Source organism: Triturus cristatus, chromosome 1_1 (genome assembly GCF_964204655.1).
Source record: "Triturus cristatus chromosome 1_1, aTriCri1.1, whole genome shotgun sequence".
Taxonomy (NCBI): Eukaryota; Metazoa; Chordata; class Amphibia; order Caudata; family Salamandridae; genus Triturus; species Triturus cristatus.
Window position 1 is genome coordinate 403,700,596 of NC_140579.1, and position 22,287 is coordinate 403,722,882.

The following is a 22,287-nucleotide window of genomic DNA, read 5'->3' on the forward strand; positions in this document are numbered from 1 at the left end:
GCCTCTATCCTCTTCCTCCTGTCCTACATGGTCCATTGTACTGCCACACCCTTCTGCCCTCCCTGGTCTGTTGTGCTGCAACTGCTCCTCCTGCCTGCCCCGTGTGGTCTGTTGTGAGGCCCCTTCCCCTGAACTTTCTTGTCTGTGCACAGGTCCTGACCCTCCCTTCTATCCTCCATCGTCCTTTGTGCATGCCCCTGCACCCTCCTTCTTGCCCATCATAGCCATTGTGCTGTCACTAACCCTCCCACTTGCCATGCATGGTCTTCTGTGCTGCCATGGCCCCTCCCACCTTCCCTGTGTGGTCAGTTAGCTGCCCCTGACCCCCTCCCACCTTCCCTCCATGGTCTGTGTGTATGCCATCACAGTCTCACTGTTGCTCTTCATGTTGTGTCTTGCTTCTAGTGCCCATCCTGCCTGACCTCCATGGCCATCTTGCTGCTCCTGCCCTGCCCCCTTGCCCCCAGCCCTCTGTTTACATGTGCAGACCCCTACTCCCTCCCTCCTGGCTTGTCTGTTCCATTGTAATGCCCCTGATCCGTCCCTCCTGCCCTTTATGGTCTGTTATGCTGCAGCCTTCTCTCCTGTCTGTCCATTATGGTCAGCTAGCTACCATTGCCTCTTGCCCCTCTGTTCTCTGTTGTCCATGTGCATGGTCCTGTCCCCTCCCTCTTGCTTTCTATGGATTGTTGTGCTGCACTCCCGTCCTGCATGCCCTGTGTGGTGTATTGTGCTGCTGCAAACCCTGATGCCTGCCCTGCAGGGTCAGTTTGGTGCACCTCTCCATGTCTCTCCTGTCCTCTGTTATCCAAGTCCATGTCCCTATCCCATTTCCTTCCATGATCCAATGTACCATACTTGCGAACATTTTGAACTTGGTAAGAGGGAGATTTTGAAAAAAAACTGGGGTATTGATTTTCCCCTTTGAGTTACATTGAAAAAGAGGATATTGTAGACAGGAGACAGATCAAATAAAGCCCATTTGAGCTTAAAAACATTGGACGTTTCCTGGCTGAATCGGGTCTGTTGGCATGTATGGTTGTACTACCATTGCCTCTTCCTTCTGCCCACAATGGTCTATTACATTGCCACAGCCTTGAAGGAGGGTAGATTTTGTATCACAGGGGGCCCCTGGCCCGTTCTGTCCACACCTGAAGTATGAGACCCTTGTCCTTGCCCTGCCAGCCGCATTTGTAGGCCGTATTAAATTGACCAGCGGGTCCTGTGTTGCTATATAATTATCCTGAGACATCCTTACCACTCAGCCAGCATAAAACCCCTGTGTAGGCCCTTCTGTTCAATATGTAGGCCTCTTTGTTAAATTGACCATAGCTCTGCAATTTTAGTGTATAGCAGTCTGAAGGCAGGTCTGCGAGGCCTTCTGCTCCAAACTAGTAGCCCCCACCCTACCCGAGTGCTCCGTGCTCGGTATCAAAGTTCAACATCCCCCTGAAGCTGTCGACATACAGTAGGCTGCATCCTGGACTGGTACTTGCTTCCTGGGCAGGTTTCCCGCTTTTAAGGAAGTGGCAACCGCAGAGCGTCAAGTTAGGAGAACTGAGGAGATTTTATACATGAATATATTGAATTCCTGTACAATACCCATTATTTTCTGCTTGCTCTATGGAACTTACGATAAGCGATTGGCCTGAGAGACTGACCTTTTCACCCAGTCCATTGTCAGCATTAAGTGGGTAAATGACGAAATGTCTGGTAAAATCTGCAGACGAAGCTTTTGGGTAGCATACGTAGGTAGATGTAGCGTGCAAAGGAGCCCACAAAATGATATAAAAAGGGAGCACCCACAGATATCGACGGACAACCTCGCCGTCTGTATGTAGGTTAACAGGCTGTGCAGGTTTTCCCCAAGAACTGGGAGCTCTTGTCTTCCTTTGCTTAAAATGTCTTGCTCGGCTTTGCTTGAAGTATCTTATTCTATTTTACCTATATGAAATGTCATGTTATGTTTAACCATTGTTCTCTTTACTTTTGCATTTAAAAGATGTTGTATTGTAATTGCAGGAATGCTTGCTCTAAGAGTAAATGTGAGTGTCCCTAGGTAACATTTTCCTTGGTGTAACTTGTTTCTCATGATGCATTTATAGATGTGTTTTCTCTCTCTCTCTCTGTCAGTCCATTAATTGAGATACAGAGAATATCATGACAGCTGTATGATTATCTGGATTCTGTATTTTGTACTTTAGGTCTCTATTCTGCGGTTTCTTTGAAGTTGCATCTTCTCATTAAACTGCCATTGTATTCTGCCTCCAATTCCATGTCTCATATGTCTGTTTTCTTCATTTTTGGAGCAAGCGTTCCTAGGCACCCCGGCTCAAATTAAGGTGCCCCTTTTGTCCCTGACTCACTCTCCTGCTCAGTTCTGTGGTGGCTCCCGGGGCTCTGGGGACCGCCCCTAGCTTCCTTGACCCGTAATAGATCTTCCCTCCAACAGCCTCTCTTGCAAGTCCTGTATTGTTGGTTTGTTGCCCCTGCCCCCCTTTCCACTGCCCTCCATAGTCTGTTGTGCTTCCACGGCCCTTCCTGCCTGCTCAGTGTGGTTAAATTGTTGCCTTTGCACCCTCCTACCTGCCTTCAATTTTCAGAGTCCGTGCCCCTGGCCTCTGCCTCTCAACAGTATCCTAATGAACAACTAGATTGCTAACATTCTATATTTATTACAAAAGTGTGGAGCGCCTGACATCATCTTGATGTAATCAAAACTGTAATACCTAGAGCATTCCTTTAGAAATTACATATATGAGAGGGTCTTATTGGCATCAAAATTATGGTTAGTGCTCTAAAAGACTAAAATAAGGACATATTTTCTGAGTTTTCAAATAGCGACAAAGCACTTTTAAATTATTTGTTATCTTTATGTTTTTTTATCTAGTTGCCAACTTGTTTAAATGTTGCACTTAGGGGAGAGGATGTGGTGTTACTTCCAGAACTGCAGACTTTGCAACTGGGGAACCAGGTTGAAGTTTCTGCTTTAGCTCGACATTCTGTGATTCTGGTCAAATCACTTAGTCTCCCCATGTCTACAACCAAAATGAATTTGTTCTTGTGTGATGTAACCAATGCTCATGTAAAGCACTCCAATACCTGACAAGTCTGCACTATATAACACTGCAAAACCACAAAATAATAAGTGTTTTGCACACTTCTGTCATTGGGCTATATTTGGGCTATATCTGGGTGATTTTGGGCTACATTTGGGCTCTTTTGTCTCCGGTGGCCATCTTGGGAGATTTATTTGTTATGAAGTTTCCTAATTTCCTCATGTACTGCAGTCTCCTCAGTCGGAAATGCTTTCAGTTTTTTACTTTGATTCCATCATGAAGGTATTCAGATATGTCACACATTTGCCATGAATTCTGAATGTTAGCACTCTAGTTGCTCATTAGATCACTGTAGTAAAACTACTGCTCACCATGGAAGTCTGCTCCTGGTATTAAAAGTGCATGTTTCAGTCTGCATGTCAGAATTTTTTAATGAAATAGAAGAGGATTTGAGAAGTCACTCAAAATGTGCCCTCATTTTCTTTCTTCAGCATTAATCATAATTTCTATGGCAAAATTAACCCCCTCATTGTGTTCCTTTTTAAATTAAATGTTTTAAGTGTTACCAGTTTATTCCAATCAAGATGGCTTCAGGTGTGCCATACTTTTGTCATAATGAAGACAGTAAGTGCTCTAGTTGTTTTTAAGAACATTCTTGGACATTCTGTCATTGGGCTATACTTGGGCTACATCTGGGTGATATTTGGGCTACATTTGGGCTCTTTTGTCTCTGGTGGCCATCTTGGGAGACTTATTTGTTATGAAGTTTCCTAATTTCCTCATTTACTGCAGTCTCCTCAGTAGGAAATACTTTCAGTTTTTTACTTTGATTCCATCAAGAAGGCATTCAAATGTGTCACACATTTGCCATAAAATCAGAATGTTAGCACTCTTTTTGCTCATTAGATCACTGTAGTAAAGCTACTGCTCACCAGGGAAAACTGCTGCTGGTATTGAAAGTGCATGTTTCAGTCTGCATGCCAGGATTTGAGAAGTCACTCAAAATGTGCCCTAATTTTTCCTTTATGCAGCACTAATCATACTTTTTATGGAAAAATGAACCACCTCATTTTGTTCCTTTTTAAATTAAATGTTTTAAGAGTTACCACTTTAATCCAAGCAAGATGGCTTCAGGTGTGCCATACATTTATCATAAGTAGGACGGTTAGCGCTCTAGTAGTTCTTTGGAACACTCTGGAAAGCTGCAGTAGAACACAAAGGAATCAACTGACAGTCTCTGCCCTTGTTGGATGTACATGTTTTACTGAGAATGTCAGACTTCATTCTCACATGACTGAGAAAGATAATGTGAATTTACAGAAAATAAGCTCTCAGTTTAGCTTATAGATCACCTTCCAAACCTCTGTGGTAAAAGCATGAGAAAATATTTTTCTCTCAATCATGATATCCCAGCAGAAGGCTTTTTCACATGGTGAAATCACCTTAGAACATACCACAATTCCTAAAATGAGTATGGTACCATCAACAAATGATTTATAATGTAACTAAAGTCTTAAAATCTTCTATTAACTGCAATGCTTTTTAATGAGGTGCTATCATGTATATTGGTCCCAAGATGGCTGCCAACACTTCTTCGATGAAGTGCTGACAGCCAATCAGATCTCAGGATGAGATGTGTGGTTAGGCTCCGCCCACATATATATATTGATTTAAATGCTATTTTCTCAGGAACTACTGAACAGATTTACACCAGACCTACAAAAGGCACTTCCTTGACCTGAGGACTACCTCTCTGCCAAATTTCAAGTAACTCTGGTCAGCCGTTCGGGCTGTAGCTGTGTCTAAAGGTCCTATGGAAAAATGCATGGGAAAAACGCGTTTTGGGACCCCCCTTTTTTCTCAGCCCCCGCTTGACGAATCCCCCCGAGACTTTCAGGGTAGGAGCGGAGCGTAGCGCCCCACCTATTTTGAAAATTTCGCGAGGATTCATCGACGGGCGCCAAAGTTATTCCAAATAGAATGTTGCGGATTTCCTATGGAAACAGGGTCCTAACTATAACTATCTACTGGCGACCGCCAGTAGATAATATATATATATATATATATATATATATATATATATATTCACAGAAAAAAACATAGGTTTCAGGGGTGTTATAGTTAGCTGCCCATTTCACTCGTACAAAACCATAGAAATTCCTCCGTTATAGTTAGTTCTGCTAACTATAACTCACGCGCCCGCAATGCACTGCTGATGATGTCACGTATTGCATCATTCATGACATGGTCAGTGACATCACTGATGACATCACTGATGACATCTCAAATGACATCACTGATGACATCATCCACTGAATGTGGTTTAGTTTGAAATTTAAATATGTATTATATATATACCAATCTGTATTGAAGATTGAGTGGATATATAACTGTCTGGATGGAGGATTTAGTAGCTGTCTGACTGTCTTTTTAAGTGAGTAATTAAAAGTGTCTCACTTAATACATGGATTAGTAACTAAACTATGTGAATGTGTGCAGCACTGTCTCTGTTGTTGTATAACATGCTGCCTCAGTTGGTCACTAACTACATGAGTGTGTATATTAGTTATTGATTAGTTGGGTGAGTATTTGTATGGGACACTGAGTTTGTGTGTGGTTGGATGGGGTGTGTGTAACTCTATGCATAGATGTGTGAATGGTTGATTGACTAGGTGTTTGGGTTTAAGAGTGCATGTGGAAACAGTTGTTTGGGTGACTGAGTGTATTTATTTGTGTGTTGGTGAGCGAATATATGTTTTAGTTGTACATCTTCAACAAAGTAAAAAAATAAAAGGCATTGTGTGTGAGAGTTGGTGTATATAAATAAGTTTGTGTAAGAGTCAGTGATTGTGAGAGTAAATATATGAATGAGTGTATAATTGTAATGGTGCTTTTTTAACATATTAACGATGAGTTACTATGTGTTTGAATAAATGAGGTGTCGTTGGATAATTGTGTAAGTGAGTAAATGTAAGTGCGATACATTTTTTTCATGAGTGAGTAGGATGACTGCATAACCGACTAAGATGACTGCTGATGTGTCAATGTCTATATATGGGTATAAGTGCATTTGATAGTGTTCTATTAATTAATGACTGCATGTATAGATGATTCTGTTGTTGAATGGGTAGTTGTGTGTGTAGACTTAGGAATCAGTGAGTGGGTATGTAGTAACTGGTATTGGTGTGTCAATCGTTTCAAATATGGTACTCTGTATTTTACAGTGAGTGATGAAAGGTTATACTAGTGTATGATGTGGTGTATCGGATTGTCAAGTGGATGATGTCATCAGTGATGTCATTTGAGATGTCATCAGTGATGTCATCAGTGATGTCACTGACCATGTCAAGAATGATGCAATATGTGACATCATCAGCAGTGCATTGCGGGCGCGTGAGTTATAGTTAGCAGAACTAACTATAACGGAGGAATTTCTATGGTTTTGTACGAGTGAAATGGGCAGCTAACTATAACACCCCTGAAACCTATGGTTTTTTCTGTGAATTTCTAAGGTTTTTTAAATGCTAATTTCTAACTATAACGTCTCTGAAACCTATGTTTTTTTTCAGTGAATTTCAAAGGTTTTTTAAATGCTAACTTTTAAGTGTGATAGTAGTTATATCTATTTTTTGTACTGATTTTCTACAGTTTTTTAACTGTTTATTTATAAATATTTTATTCATTAAATAACTATATATTTTTCTGAAAATTGCAAAAAAACATTTTTTAATTAAAACTGAAATATTGATTAATTTTCTTGTTTTCATTTTTTATTTTAATCTATTTATATCATTTTCTTTAAAAAAAAAATCCAATTTTTTTCGCGGTCGCGCACTCAAAGTGTACACATCACGGTGGGTGCGCGCATTCTAGCCGCCATTTTAGAAAAGTCATGAAGGATCCGTTTATGGTGTGCGACGGCTGCGTGTTTTTCAGTTACATCATATACATTTAATATCACGTGATATGCGCGATTGGTATGCGACCAGTTTGCGACTCCTGCTCCTGCGTATTCGCGACACATGCGCATTACAGTACGAGATGTTTGCACGCTTGCGGGTCCCGCGTGACATCATATACGTGCTGGGGCGTGCTGGGTGCGCGACTACCGCAAAAAAAATTTATGTTCCAAAATGATATGTATGTGTCTTTAATATACATATTAAGGCAAGAGATTATGTAAGATATTCATCAAAATAATATATTTGTACTTATAAGAAACATATTATTTTTAAATATATTTTCACGAAGTCTGGTGCGTGCGTCGTGAGTGCAGAAAACCAGGTCAGCAGAGCTGCTGTAGAGCCAGAGAACCAGATCAGCAGAGCTGCTTTAGAGGGAGAGAACCAGGTCAGCAGAGCTGCTTTAGAGCCAGAGAACCAGGCCAGCAGAGTTGCTTTAGAGCCAGAGAACCAGGTTAGCAGAGCTGCTTTAGAGCCAGAGAACCAGGTCAGCAGAGCTACTCTAGAGCCAGAGAACCAAATCAGCAGAGCTGCTTTAGAGCCATAGAACCAGGTCAGCAGAGCTGCTTTAGAGCCAGAGAACCAGGTCAGTAGAGCTGGTCTAGAGCCAGAGAACCAGGTCAGCAGAGCTGCTGCAGAGCCAGAGAAACCAGGTCATTTGAGCTGCTTTAGAGGGAGAGAACCAGGCCAGCAGAGCTTCTATAGAGCCAGTGAACCATGTCAGCAGAACTGCTTCAGAGCCATAGAACTGGGTCAACGGAGCTGCTTTAGAGCCAGAGAACCAGGTCTGCAGAGCTGTTGTAGAGCCAGAGAACTAGATTAGCAGAGCTGCACTGTAGCATAAGAACTAGGTCAGCAGAGCTGCTCTAGAGCCAGAGAACCAGGTCAGCAGACCTGCTGTAGAGCCAGAGAAACCAGGTCAGCAGAGCTGCTTTAGAGAGAGAGAACCAGGTCAGCAGAGCTGCTTTAGAGCCAGAGAACCAGGTCAGCAGAGCTGCTCTAGCTGACACTGACTGACACTGACTGACTGACACTGATTGACTGACACTGACTGACACTGATTGACTGACACTGACAGACTGACTGACACTGACTGACTGACATTGACTGACATTGACTGACACTGACTGACTACTCTCTACTACTCTACTACTGACTCTCTACTACTCTCTCTCTACTACTCACTCTCTACTACTCACTCTCTACTACTCTCTACTACTCAACTACTCTACTACTCTACTACTCACTCTCAACTACTCACTCTCTACTACTCTACTACTCACTCTCTACTACTCACTCGCTACTACTCTCTACTACTCACTCTCTACTACTCTCTACTACTCACTCTCTACTACTCACTCTCTACTACTCACACTCTACTACTCTCTACTACTCACTCTCTACTATTCACTCTCTACTACTCACTCTCTACTACTCACTCTACTACTTTCCACTACTCTCTACCACTCACTCTCTACTACTCTACTACTCACTCTCTACTACTCTCTACTACTCACTCGCTACTACTCTCTACTACTCACTCTCTACTACACTCTCTACTACTCTCTCTCTACTACTCACTCTCTACTATTCACTCTCTACTACTCACTCTCTACTACTCTCTACTACTCACTCTACTACTCTCTGCTGCTCTCTAGCACTCACTCTCTACTACTCTACTACTCTCTCTCTACTACTCACTCTCTACTACTCTCTCTCTACTACTCTCTACTACTCTCTACTACTCTCTACTACTCACTCTCTACTACTCACTCTACTACTCTCTACTACTCACTCTCTACTACTCTCTCTCTACTACTCACTCTCTACTATTCACTCTCTACTACTCTCTCTACTACTCGCTCTCTACTACTCACTCTCCACTACTCACTCTCTACTACTCATTCTCTACTACTCTCTACTACTCACTCTCTGCTACTCACTCTCTACTACTCTACTACTCTCTACTACCCGCTCTCTACTATTCTCTACTACTCACTCTACTACTCTCTCCTACTCTCTACCACTCACTCTCTACTACTCTACTACTCACTCTCTACTACTCTCTCTCTACTACTCACTCTCTACTACTCACTCTACTACTCTATACTACTCACTCTGTACTACTCTCTACTACTCACTCTGTACTACTCACTCTGTACTACTCACTCTCTACTACTCTCTACTGCTCACTCTCCACTACTGATTCTCTACTACTCGCTCTCAACTACTCTCTACTACTCACTCTACTACTCACTCTCTACTACTCTACTACTCTCTCTACTTCTCACTCTCTACTACTCTCTCTACTACTCACTCTCTACTACTCACTCTCTTCTACTCACTCTCTACTACTCTCTACTACTCTCTCTCTACCACTCTCTACTACTCACTCTGCTACTCACTCTCTACTACTCTCTACTACTCACTCTCTACTACTCACTCTCTACTACTCTCTACTACTCACTCTCTACTACTCTCTACTACTTTCTACTACTTACTCTACTACTCACTCTCAACTACTCACTCTCAACTACTCACTCTCTAATACTCACTCTCTAATACTCACTCTTTACTACTCACTCTACTACTCTCTACTACTCACTCTCTAATACTTTCTCTACTACTCTCTACTACTCACTCTCTACTCTCTATTACTCGCTCTCTACTCTCTACCTCTCTACCTCTCTCTCTACTACTCTCTACCTCTCTACCTCTATACCTCTACCTATACACCTCTACCTCTCTGTACATGCACACATATGCACATATATATATGCATATATATACATATGCATTTATATATATATGTATGTGTATATATATATATATACATATATAAACATATAAATATAATCTGCATATCTATATACATATAAATTCATGCAAACATGTACATATACATATATGTATACATATGCATGGTATGTATGTGAAAGTTTGAAAAACTCTAATACAAGCAAAGATAAAAAGCCACCTAATTACAAACAGAATTGCTTTAACTTAAACGAGGGCGAGACCTATTGCATTTTCAATGCTTGTTTACTTTGATTCCATCAAGAAGGCATTCAGATGTGTCACACATTTTCCATAAATTCTGAATGGTAGCACTCTAGTTGCTCATTAGATCACTGTAGTAAAGCTACTGCTCACCAGGGAAGTCTGCTGCTGGTATTGAAAGTGCATGTTTCAGTCTGCATGGCAGAATTTTTTAATGAAATAGAAGAGGATTTGAGAAGTCACTCAAAATGTGCTCTCATTTTTCTTTTTTCCTCACTAATCATAATTTCTATGGCAAAATGAACCTCCTCATTGTGTTCCTTTTAAATTAAACTACTCACTCTCTACTACTCACTTGCTACTACTTTCTACTACTCACTCTCTACTACTCACTTTCTACTACTCTCTAGTACTCTACTACTCTATACTACTACTCTCTACTACTCACTCTCTACTACTCACTCTCTATTACTCTCTACCACTCACTCTCTACTACTCACTCTCTACTACTCTCTCTCTACTACTCCCTCTCTACTACTCACTCTACTACTCTATACTACTCACTCTCTACTACTCACTCTCTACTACTCACTCTCTACTACTCTACTACTCTCTACTACTCACTCTCAACTACTCACTCTACTACTCTCTCTACTACTCACTCTCTACTGCTCTCCACTACTCACTCTACTACTCTCTACCACTCACTCTCTACTACTCTCTCTCTCTCTACTACTCTCTCTCTCTCTACTACTCACTCTCTACTACTCACTCTACTACTCTCCACTACTCTCTCTGCTACTCACTCTCTACTACTCTCTACTACTCACTCTCTACTACTCACTCTCTACTACTCTACTACTCTCTACTACTCTCTCTACTACTCACTCTCTACTACTCACTCTCTACTACTCTCTCTCTACTACACACTCTCTACTACTTGCTCTCTACTACTCACTCTACTACTCACTCTACTACTCACTCTCTACTACTCCCTACTACTCACTCTCTACTACTCTCTACTACTCACTCTCTACTACTCCACCACTCTCTACTAATCTCTCTACTACTCACTCTGTACTACTCTCTACTACTCACTCTCTACTACTCACTCTCTACTACTCTCTCTCTACTACTCACTCTCTATTACTCACTCTCTACTACTCTCCCTACTACTCTCTACTACTCACTCTACTACTCATTCTCTACTACACATTCTCCACTGCTCTCCACTACTCACTCTACTACTCTCTACTACTCACTCTACTACTCTCTACCACTCACTCTCTACTACTCTCTCTCTCTAACACTCACTCTCTACTACTCACTACTACTCTCTACTTCTCACTCTCTACTACTCTCTACTACTCACTCTCTACTACTCTCTCTCTACTACTCTCTACTACTCTCTACTACTCTCTACTACTCACTCTGCTACTCACTCTCTACTACTCTCTACTACTCACTCTCTACTACTCACTCTCTACTACTCTCTACTACTCACTCTCTACTACTCTCTACTACTTTCTACTACTTACTCTACTACTCACTCTACTACTCTCAACTACTCACTCTCTAATACTCACTCTCTAATACTCACTCTCTACTACTCACTCTACTACTCTCTACTACTCACTCTCTGATACTTTCTCTACTACTCTCTACTACTCTCTACTACTCACTCTCTACTCTCTATTACTCGCTCTCTACTCTCTACCTCTCTACCTCTCTCTCTACTACTCTCTACCTCTACTTCTCTACCTCTACACCTCTACCTATACACCTCTACCTCTCTACCTCTCTGTACATGCACACATATGCACATATATATATGCATATATATGCATAAGCATTTATATATATATTAACTGAAAAAACCATAGGTTTCACACATGTTATAGTTAGCTGGACATTTCTCTCATACAAAACCAATGAAATTCCCCCGTTATAGTTAGTTCAGCTAACTATAACTCGCGCGCCCGCAATGCACTGATGATGACGTCACATATTACATCACTCATGACATGGTCAGTGACATCACTCATGACATCACTGATGACATCTCAAATTACATCACTGATGACATCATCCAGTGAATGTGTGTTTTTCTGAAAATTAAATATGTTTTATATATGTATATCTCAAGGTCGATGGAAGAATAAATGGGTATATAAGTGTCTAAATGGATGATTTGTTTTTGAAAAATTGATTGTGTAACTGACTGATTAAGGGTATCATAGTGAATACATGGCTTAGTGAGTAATGTTTAAATATGTAAATATCTGTATCAGTCTCTCACGTTGTGTATAAGTGGCTGCATGGGTTGGTGAGTAGCTACATGGGTGTCTATATAGGTTATTAGTTGGTTTTTTGAGTATCAGTCTGAGTGTCTGCATGGTTCGGTGGGGGGTATTACGTAGTGCATAGATGCATGAATGAGTGACTCACTGTTTGTATGTGTTGAACACAGCATGTGTGCAGGACTGTATGGATGGATGAGTGTGTGTATGGTTGTGTTAGTGAGTGAATGACTGTTTCAATAGTGCCTTTATGAGTAACTACATATGTTTTAAACTAGTATATGTGACTATCGGTGTATATAAGTGAGTATATGTGAGAGTGAGAGATTGAAAGAGTTCCTGTATGAATAAGTATGTGTTTCTTTAAGTGATTGTTTAAAAGACTAAGTATGTGTAAGTTTCCATAGAAGTAAGTGTGGTGGTGTGTGTATAACTGTATATGCAAGTAAATGTATGTTTGATTCTTTATTAGCATGAGTGATTATGTGTGTTAGTAACTCTATGGATGAGTGGCATTGTGTAACAGGATGTATAGGTGTATAAGTACATATGATGAGTGAGTACATGTATGAGTGACTGTATATGACTGTTGGTGAATGAGTGGATGTGTATGTGGATCTTAGAATTACTGAAGAGGTTGTTGTAACTGGTATTGGTATGTCGATTGTTTTGAAAATTTTAGTCTCTATTTTTGAATGTGTGTATCAAAGGTTATATTAGGGGGAGAGGAGGTCTGCCACTCTACCACAATGATGATGTCATCAGTGATGTCATGAGTGATGTCATTTGAGATGTCATCAGTGATGTCATGAGTGATGTCATTTGAGATGTCATCAGTGATGTCACTGACCATGTCATGAGTGATGTAATATGTGACGTCATCAGCAGTGCATTGCGGGCGCGCGAGTTATAGTTAGCTGAACTAACTATAACGGGGGAATTTCATTGGTTTTGTATGAGAGAAATGTCCAGCTAACTATAACGTGTGAAACCTATGGTTTTTTCAGTTAATTTGCAAGGTTTTTTAAATGCTAATTCCTAACTATAACGTGTGTGAAACCTTTGGTTTTTTCAGTGAATTTGTACGGTTTTTTAAATGCTAATTTTTGAATTATTAAATTAAATATTTTTTTTTAATAATAAAAATAAAATTCCTATGTATTCATTTATATATTATCTGTATCCTTTTATTTGTTTTTGCTCTTTTTTTAAAATTTCAATTAGGATAAAGTTGAACAGTTTATTTAATTTTTGCAATTAATTTTTCTCCACTTTTTTTTTATATAAATTCTTGGGGTGCGCGCTCAGAGCGCGCTCCTAGTACGTTTTCGTAAGTTTTTTATGAATACCGTCGTACGTTATTTACGTACGCATATATACGTTATAGTGCGCGCTGGGAGCGCGCACCCAGTACATATGCGTACGTACGTACGCATGCGTGCGTGCGTCGTACGCGCTCCACGCGGTTCACTTCCGCATACGCTTAAATTACGCGCAATAACGTTCACGTATACGCGTGTTCAACGTATGCGCGTTACGTACGCGCATATGACGTATGCACATGCGCTCCTACGCGTTCGGGCATGCGTAATCACAAGGTGCGCGCTCGGAGCTTGCGCAGTGCGCGCACCTCGGGTTATATGCTTAATAAAACAACACTTCTTATTGGTTATCATTACTTTCAGTTTCTGATTGTTTCAACACCACACCCAATCCCCTCATGGCAAGTCATGTGATCATGAATCATCACTTTTGATTGGTTTGAAGTACTTTCAGTTCCAGATTCTTCCCAAACCACACCTACTCCCCTCATTATTAGTTCTGATTCCTTTGGAGAAGGAGCTATTCTGTTGTTGAGAGACAATGGCTGAACAGCAACCATCTTCAGACAGTGACCAGGACACCCTTGAGAGGCAGAGGAGCAGGAAGCAGAAAGACAGCTTTATATGGCAGTTTTTCACTTTTCCAGAGGGACAAAAAAAGGTAAATGCACCTAAAGTTACTTGTGTACTTTGTCAAAAAGTCTTGTCACGTGGGAATCCTAACAAGAAGTATTCTTTTAGCATTCACACTATGTTGAGGCATGTTGACAAAATGCATCCAGTGACTTTTCGTCGAGCTTCTGGAGCAAACCCTCCACCTGCTCAACCGACGACATCTGCAGCAGCTCAGCCGAGCACATCTTCGGCAGCTCAGGCGAGCACTTCTTCTGCAGTGGTGCCTTTGCCTTCTTCCACACCTCTTTTTGGACCACCTTGTTTTGCGAGGTTGTCCACACGCTGCACTGATTGCGGTCGACTTATTTCTGTGTGTGAGACCAGTCTTGATCTCATTCAGAGAAAATTTGATGCGCATGAGTGCAGTAGGCCATAGATGTTTTTTCTTTTTTTCGTTTTTCTCTTCCTGTTTCCCTACATTAACTCAAGGGCTCTTTTAAGAGCCACTTAAAAACTAAACCCCCAAAATTTTGTGGGGGATTTATCTATTTTTAATTTTTTTTTTGGGTGCGCGCACCCAAGGATGTTTTTTAAAATTTTATAAAAAAAAAGAGGTGAAGAAATGGAAGCATGAAAAGGGAGGATTGAGAAATACACATATTTTTCACTTATTTTTTTAAAAAAAAAAAATTATTTTGAAAATTTTATTTTTTAGTATTTTGCAAGGGAACAGAATTTCTTTTTTTCTTTTTTCTTTCTAGTTCTGCAAAAAAAGAAACAAAGTATTAATATTCAATCATACATTACAAAAAGCATTACATGTTTTTACATATTTTACAAAGCAATTTTTTGCCCTTTTTTTGCTGTTTTCAGAATTTTTTAATTTTCACTTAAAATAGTGAAAACAATTGTATTCATCATTTAACAGCGGGCAAAAAAAAAACAATCTGAAAGATTGTTTAAAAAAAGCCCAAAAACTATCCTCACTAAAATATACCTTGTTAGAAATATTACATATATATTACAAGTACTTTTCTAGATGAATACAATTTTTCTAGATAAACCGTCTTTAAACCTTGTCGCAAAAGCACACATGCCAAAATAATTTCTGTCAAAGGAGTCCACATTTGTTTTTATTACTTTTCCTTTAGGCCAAATAGTAATTTCAAAATCCTTTTTAAGTGATATCTTCAATTATAATCCTTTAAAATTACAAAAAATCCTTAAATTAAATAAGAATTGGGTAAATCATAAGGCAAACGTTGCTTGAAAATCAATTGGGAATCATTACACAGTGTCCAGCCTTTTTCACATTTAAGATAAACTGTGTAATGTCCAGAAGTTACAGTAGGTCCTTCATGAAAAATTATTGCAACTGTAACAAAAGTTTTTCCAGAAATTGATACTGCCATTCTACTGAAAGACACCTTCTGAGTGCATCCAGATCTCCTTGAAAGATGTTCACAGTGTGGATTGTAGGTCACAGCTATGTCTTCTGGAGTGAAAAGTATGCAGAAAAAAGAGGTATTTTCAAAGACCTTGCTTTGCCAAATGTAGATATTAAATGGATTGGTCAGAGAGGGTTAAAGTGGAACCAATTAATGCCTTTGGTGAAATCCTTTCTACATCTCCCACAGCCCGACCTTATTATTGTGCACTGTGGTGGTAATGACCTAGGCACTTTAACTGGGGTAGGTCTGGAAATGCTTATTAAGGACACCTTTGTGCAATTGATGTCGCTTTTTCCACAAACTGCCTTTGTATATTCTAACATATGCCAAAGGCAAAAGTGGAACTGGTCCAACCAATTTTGTCCGCAGATTGACAAAGCAAGGAAGCACGTCAACAAATCTATTTCTGCTTTCCTCAGAGACTATGGTATGGGTTCTATATACCACAACAACTTGCGTTACAACATGCAAGACATTTATAGAGGAGATGGTGTACACTTCACTGATGAAGGCAACAGAGTCTTCCTCTTGAACTTTAGACTCTGCATCGGTACTTACTTGTAGGTACCAAAAAACACACAATAAACACAAGGGCTCTTTTTAGAGCCACCTAATATCTTTTCACTTAATTGCGAATTTTTATTATTTTTTTGTTTTTAAAAAATTTTCGGGTGCGCGCTGGGTGCGCGCACTCGGCGATATTTTTTTTCAAAATATAAATCTTTTTTTTTGCCCTACAAGGTCCTACTGTGACCCCCTTACAATGCCTAGTGGGTCAATATCTCCCCACTCTGCCCCCTTTTCACGTTCTCCCCCTTTGTTTATCACCCCCTCTTTATGCGAGAGACAAAATGGCGGCCGCCGCTTCCTGATTTCCACCGATTCGAATGTTTACTGACATCTAACAACCAATCAGAAGTGCGCTCGCGCACGGCAGGGTGCACGCACAGGACTTGCTCAGTGCGCGCACGCTGCGCGCGTACAGATATATATATTGATATATATATTGATTTAAATGCTAATTTCTCAGGAAATACTGAACAGATTTACACCAGACCTGCAAAAGGCACTTCATGGACCTTATGGCTACCTCTCTGCCAAATTTCACATAATTCTGTTCAGCCGTTCGGGCTGTAGCTGCGACTAAAGTCCCTATGGAAAAATGCATGGGGAAAACGCGTTTTGGGACCCCCCTTTTTTCTCGGCCCCCGCTTGACGAATCACCCCGAAACTTTCAGGGTAGGAGCTGAGCGGAGTGCCCCATTAGTTTTGAAAATTTCGCGTGGATTTGTCTACCGGCGCCAAAGTTATTCAAAATAGAATTTTGAGATTTCCTATGGAAACACGGTCCTAACTATAACTACCTACTGGCGACCACCAGTAGGTAATGTTTGTGTATATATATATATATATACATATATAAACATATAAATCTAATCTGCATATCTATATAAATATAAATTCATGCAAACATGCACATATACATATATGCATACATATGCATGGTATGTATGTGAAAGTTTGAAAAACTCTAATACAAGCAAAGCTAAAAAGCCACCTAATTACAAACAGAATTGCTTTAACTTAAACGAGGGCGAGACCTATTGCATTTTCAATGCTTGTTTACTTTGATTCCATCAAGAAGGCATTCAGATGTGTCACACATTTTCCATAAATTCTGAATGGTAGCACTCTAGTTGCTCATTAGATCACTGTAGTAAAGCTACTGCTCACCAGGGAAGTCTGCTGCTGGTATTGAAAGTGCATGTTTCAGTCTGCATGGCAGAATTTTTTAATGAAATAGAAGAGGATTTGAGAAGTCACTCAAAATGTGCTCTCATTTTTCTTTTTTCCTCACTAATCATAATTTCCATGGCAAAATGAACCTCCTCATTGTGTTCCTTTTAAATTAAACTACTCACTCTCTACTACTCACTTGCTACTACTTTCTACTACTCACTCTCTACTACTCACTTTCTACTACTCTCTAGTACTCTACTACTCTCTACTACTACTCTCTACTACTCACTCTCTACTACTCACTCTCTATTACTCTCTACCACTCACTCTCTACTACTCTACTACTCACTCTCTACTACTCTCTACTACTCTCTCTCTACTACTCCCTCTCTACTACTCACTCTACTACTCTCTACTACTCACTCTCTACTACTCACTCTCTACTACTTTACTACTCTCTACTACTCACTCTCTACTACTCACTCTCAACTACTCACTCTACTACTCTCTCTACTACTCACTCTCTACTGCTCTCCACTACTCACTCTACTACTCTCTACCACTCACTCTCTACTACTCTCTCTCTCTCTACTACTCACTCTCTACTACTCACTCTACTACTCTCCACTACTCTCTCTGCTACTCACTCTCTACTACTCTCTACTACTCACTCTCTACTACTCACTCTCTACTACTCACTCTCTACTACTCACTCTCTACTACTCTACTACTCTCTACTACTCTCTCTACTACTCACTCTCTACTACTCACTCTACTACTCTCTACTACTCTCTCTACTACACACTCTCTACTACTTGCTCTCTACTACTCACTCTACTACTCACTCTACTACTCACTCTCTACTACTCCCTACTACTCACTCTAATACTCACTCTCTACTACTCTCTACTACTCACTCTCTACTACTCCACCACTCTCTACTACTCACTCTGTACTACTCTCTACTACTCACTCTCTACTACTCTCTACTACTCTCTCTCTAATACTCGCTCTCTATTACTCACTCTCTACTACTCTACCTACTACTCTCTACTACTCACTCTACTACTCATTCTCTACTACACATTCTCTACTGCTCTCCACTACTCACTCTACTACTCTCTACCACTCACTCTCTACTACTCTCTCTCTCTCTACTCACTCTCTACTACTCACTACTACTCTCTACTTCTCACTCTCTACTACTCTCTACTACTCACTCTCTACTACTCACTCTACTACTCTCTCCTACTCACTCTACTACTCTCTACTACTCTCTCTACTACTCTCTACTACTCTCTCTCTACTCTCTATTAGTCATCCTCTACTCTCTACCTCCCTCTCTACTACTCTCTACCTCTCTACCTCTACCTCTCCACCTCTACGTCTCTACCTCTACACCTCTACCTCTCTACCTCTCCCTATCTCTCTCTACACGCACACATATGCACATATATGCATATGCATTTATATATATGCATGTGTATATATATATATACATACATATATAAACATATATATAATCTGCATATCTATATAAATACAAATATAAATGCATGCATACATATACATATATGCATGTTATGTACATGAAATTTTGAAAAACACTAATAAAAGCAAAGCTAAAAAGCCACCTAATTACAAACAGAATTTCTTTAACTTAAACGAGGGCGAGACCTATTGCATTTTCAATGCTTGTTTACTTTGGTTCCATCAAGAAGGCATTCAGATGTGACACATTTGCCATAAATTCTGAATGGTAGCACTCTAGTTCCTCATTAGATCACTGTAGCAAAGCTACTGCTCACCAGGGAAGTCTGCTGCTGGTATTCAAATTGCATGTTTGTCTGCATGTCAGAACTTTTTAATGAAATATAAGAGGATTTGAGAAGTCAAAATGTGCCCTAAGTTTTCTTTCTGCAGCACTAATCATAATTTCTATGGCAAAATGAACCCCCTCATTTTGTTCCATTGCAAATTAAATGTTTTAAATGTTACCACTTTATTCCAATCAAGATGGCTTCAGGTGTGCCATACCTTTGTCATAAGTAAGACTGTTAGCGCTCTAGTTGTTCTTTAAAACACTCTGGGATTTCTGTCATTGGGCTATACTTGGGCTACATCTCGATGATATTTGTGCTACATTTGGGCTCTTTTGTCTCTGGTGGCCATCTTGGGAGACTTGTTATGAAGTTTCCTAATTTCCTCATTTACTGCAGTCTCCTCAGTAGGCATACTGTCAGTTTTTTACTTTGATTCAATGAAGAAGGCATTCAGATGTGTCACACATTTGCCATAAATTCAGAATGTTAGCACTCTAGTTGCTCATTAGATCACTGTAGTAAAGCTACTGCTCACCAGGGAAGTCTGCTGCTGGTATTGAAAGTGCATGTTTCAGTCTGCATGTCAGAATTCTTTAATGAAATAGAAGAGGATTTGAGAAGTCACTCGAAATGTGCCCTAATTTTTCTTTCTGCAGCACTAATCATACATTCCATGGCAAAATGAACCCTCTCATTTTGTTCCTTTTTAAATTAAATGTTTTAAATGTTACCACTTTATTCCAATCAAGATGGCTTCAGGTGTGCCATACCTTTGTCATAAGTAAGACTTTTAGCGCTCTAGCTGTTCTTTGGAACACTCTGGGAAGCTGCAGTAGAACACAAAGGAATCAACTGACAGTCTCTGCCCTTGTTGGATGTACATGTTTTACTGAGAATGTCAGACTTCATTCTCACATGACTGAGAAAGATAATGTGAATTTACAGAAAATATGCTCTCAGTTTAGCTTATAGATCACCTTCCAAACCTCTGTGGGAAAAGCATGTGAAAATAGTTTTCTCTCAAAGATGATTCATGATATCCCAGCAGAAGGCTTTTTCACATGGTAAAATCACCTTAGAACATACCACAATTCCTAAAATGAGTATGGTACCATCAACAAATGATTTATAATGTAACTAAAGTCTTAAAACCTTCTATTAACTGCAATGCTTTTTAATGAGGTGCTATCATGTATATTGGTCCCAAGATGGCTGCCAACACTTCTTGGATGAAGTGCTGACAGCCAATCAGATCTCACAATGAGATGTGTGGTTAGGCTCCGCCCAGATATGTATATGATTTCACTTTTGATTTTCTCAGGAACTACTGAACGGATTTACACCATATATGCAAAAGGTACATGCCTGACCTGAGGACTACCTCTTTGCCAAATTTCAAGTAATTCTGTTCAGCCGTTCGGGCTGTACCTTCGACTAAAGGTCCTATGGGAAAATGCATGGGGAAAACGCGTTTTGGGACCCCCCTTTTTTCTCAGCCCCCGCTTGACGAATCACCCCGAGACTTTCAGGGTAGGAGCTGAGCGGAGCGCCCCATTAGTTTTGAAAATTTCACGAACATAAGTCAACCGGCGCCAAAGTTATTCAAAATAGAATTTTCAGCTTTCCTATGGGAACTCGGTCCTAACTATAACTATCTACTGGCGACCGCCAGTAGATAATATATATATATTCACTGAAAAAACACATTGTAGTTAGGAATTTGAATTTAAAAAACCTTAGAAATTCACTGAAAAAACATAGGTTTCAGGGACGTTTTAGTTAGTTGGACATTTGACTCATATATAACTAGAGAAATTTGCCTGTTATAGTTAGTTGAGCTAACTATAACTCGTGCGCCCACAATGCACTGGTGATGATGTCACATATTACATCACTGAATGTGTGTTTCTGTAGAGTTTAAATATTTTTCATATATTTCTATGCCAAGGTGTATTGAAGAAAGAGTGAATTTACAAGTCCCTGAATGGATTATTTAGTAGGTGCGTGACTGACTGTATAAGTGAGTGATTGAACATGTGTTACTGGATGTATGGGTTAGTGACTAAACTGTGTGAAAGTCTGTATTAGTGTCTCAGTTGGTGTATAAGCGGCTGCATGGGTTGGTGAGTAGCTACTTGAGTACCTATATAGATTATTGATTTGTTGTCTGAGTCTCTGTATGAGTGCCTGAGTGTTTGTGTGGGTGGGTGGGGGGTGTGTGACTCTGTGCATACATGTCTGAGTGGGTGATTCACTGGTTGTATGGATTCAAAAGTACATCTGGGAAGGGCTGTATGGGTGAGTTTAGTGTGTGTATGGGTGTGTTGGTGAGTGAATGAATATCTCACTGGTATATGTGTGAGTAACTACATATGTTTTAAGGCAGTATATGTGAGTGTTGGAGTATATAAATGACTATACATGAGAGTAGGTTATTTGAAGGAGTGGGTGTATAAAAGAGTGTCTGCTTGTATCAGTAATTGTATAAGACAGTAAGTATGTGTTAGTATCTGCATAAATACGTGATGTGGTGTGTGTGCATAAATAACACAGTTGGTGTCTATAACTGTATACATGAGTAAATGGGTAGGTGATTGATTCTTTGCATGACTGACTAGGTGTGTGAGTAACTCTATGCATGAGTGGCAGACTGTGACTCTATGTATAGGTGTATGAGTGCATATTATAGTACTGTATTGATGAGTAACTGCATGTATAAGTGAGTGGATGTGAGGGTAGACCTAGGAAATAGTGGGTGGTATGTAGTAGCTGGCATTGTTGTGTGTATGGTTTCAAAAATAGTAGTCTGTATTTTAGAGTGCGTGTATCAAAGTTTATATTAGGCCATCAGTATGTGCATCAGATTATCAGCTGGATGATGTCATCAGTGATGTCATTTGAGATGTCATCAGTGATGTCATCAGTGATGTCACTGACCATGTCATGAAGGATGCAATATGTGACGTCATCACCAGTGCATTGCGGGTGAGCGAGTTATAGTTAGCTCAACTAACT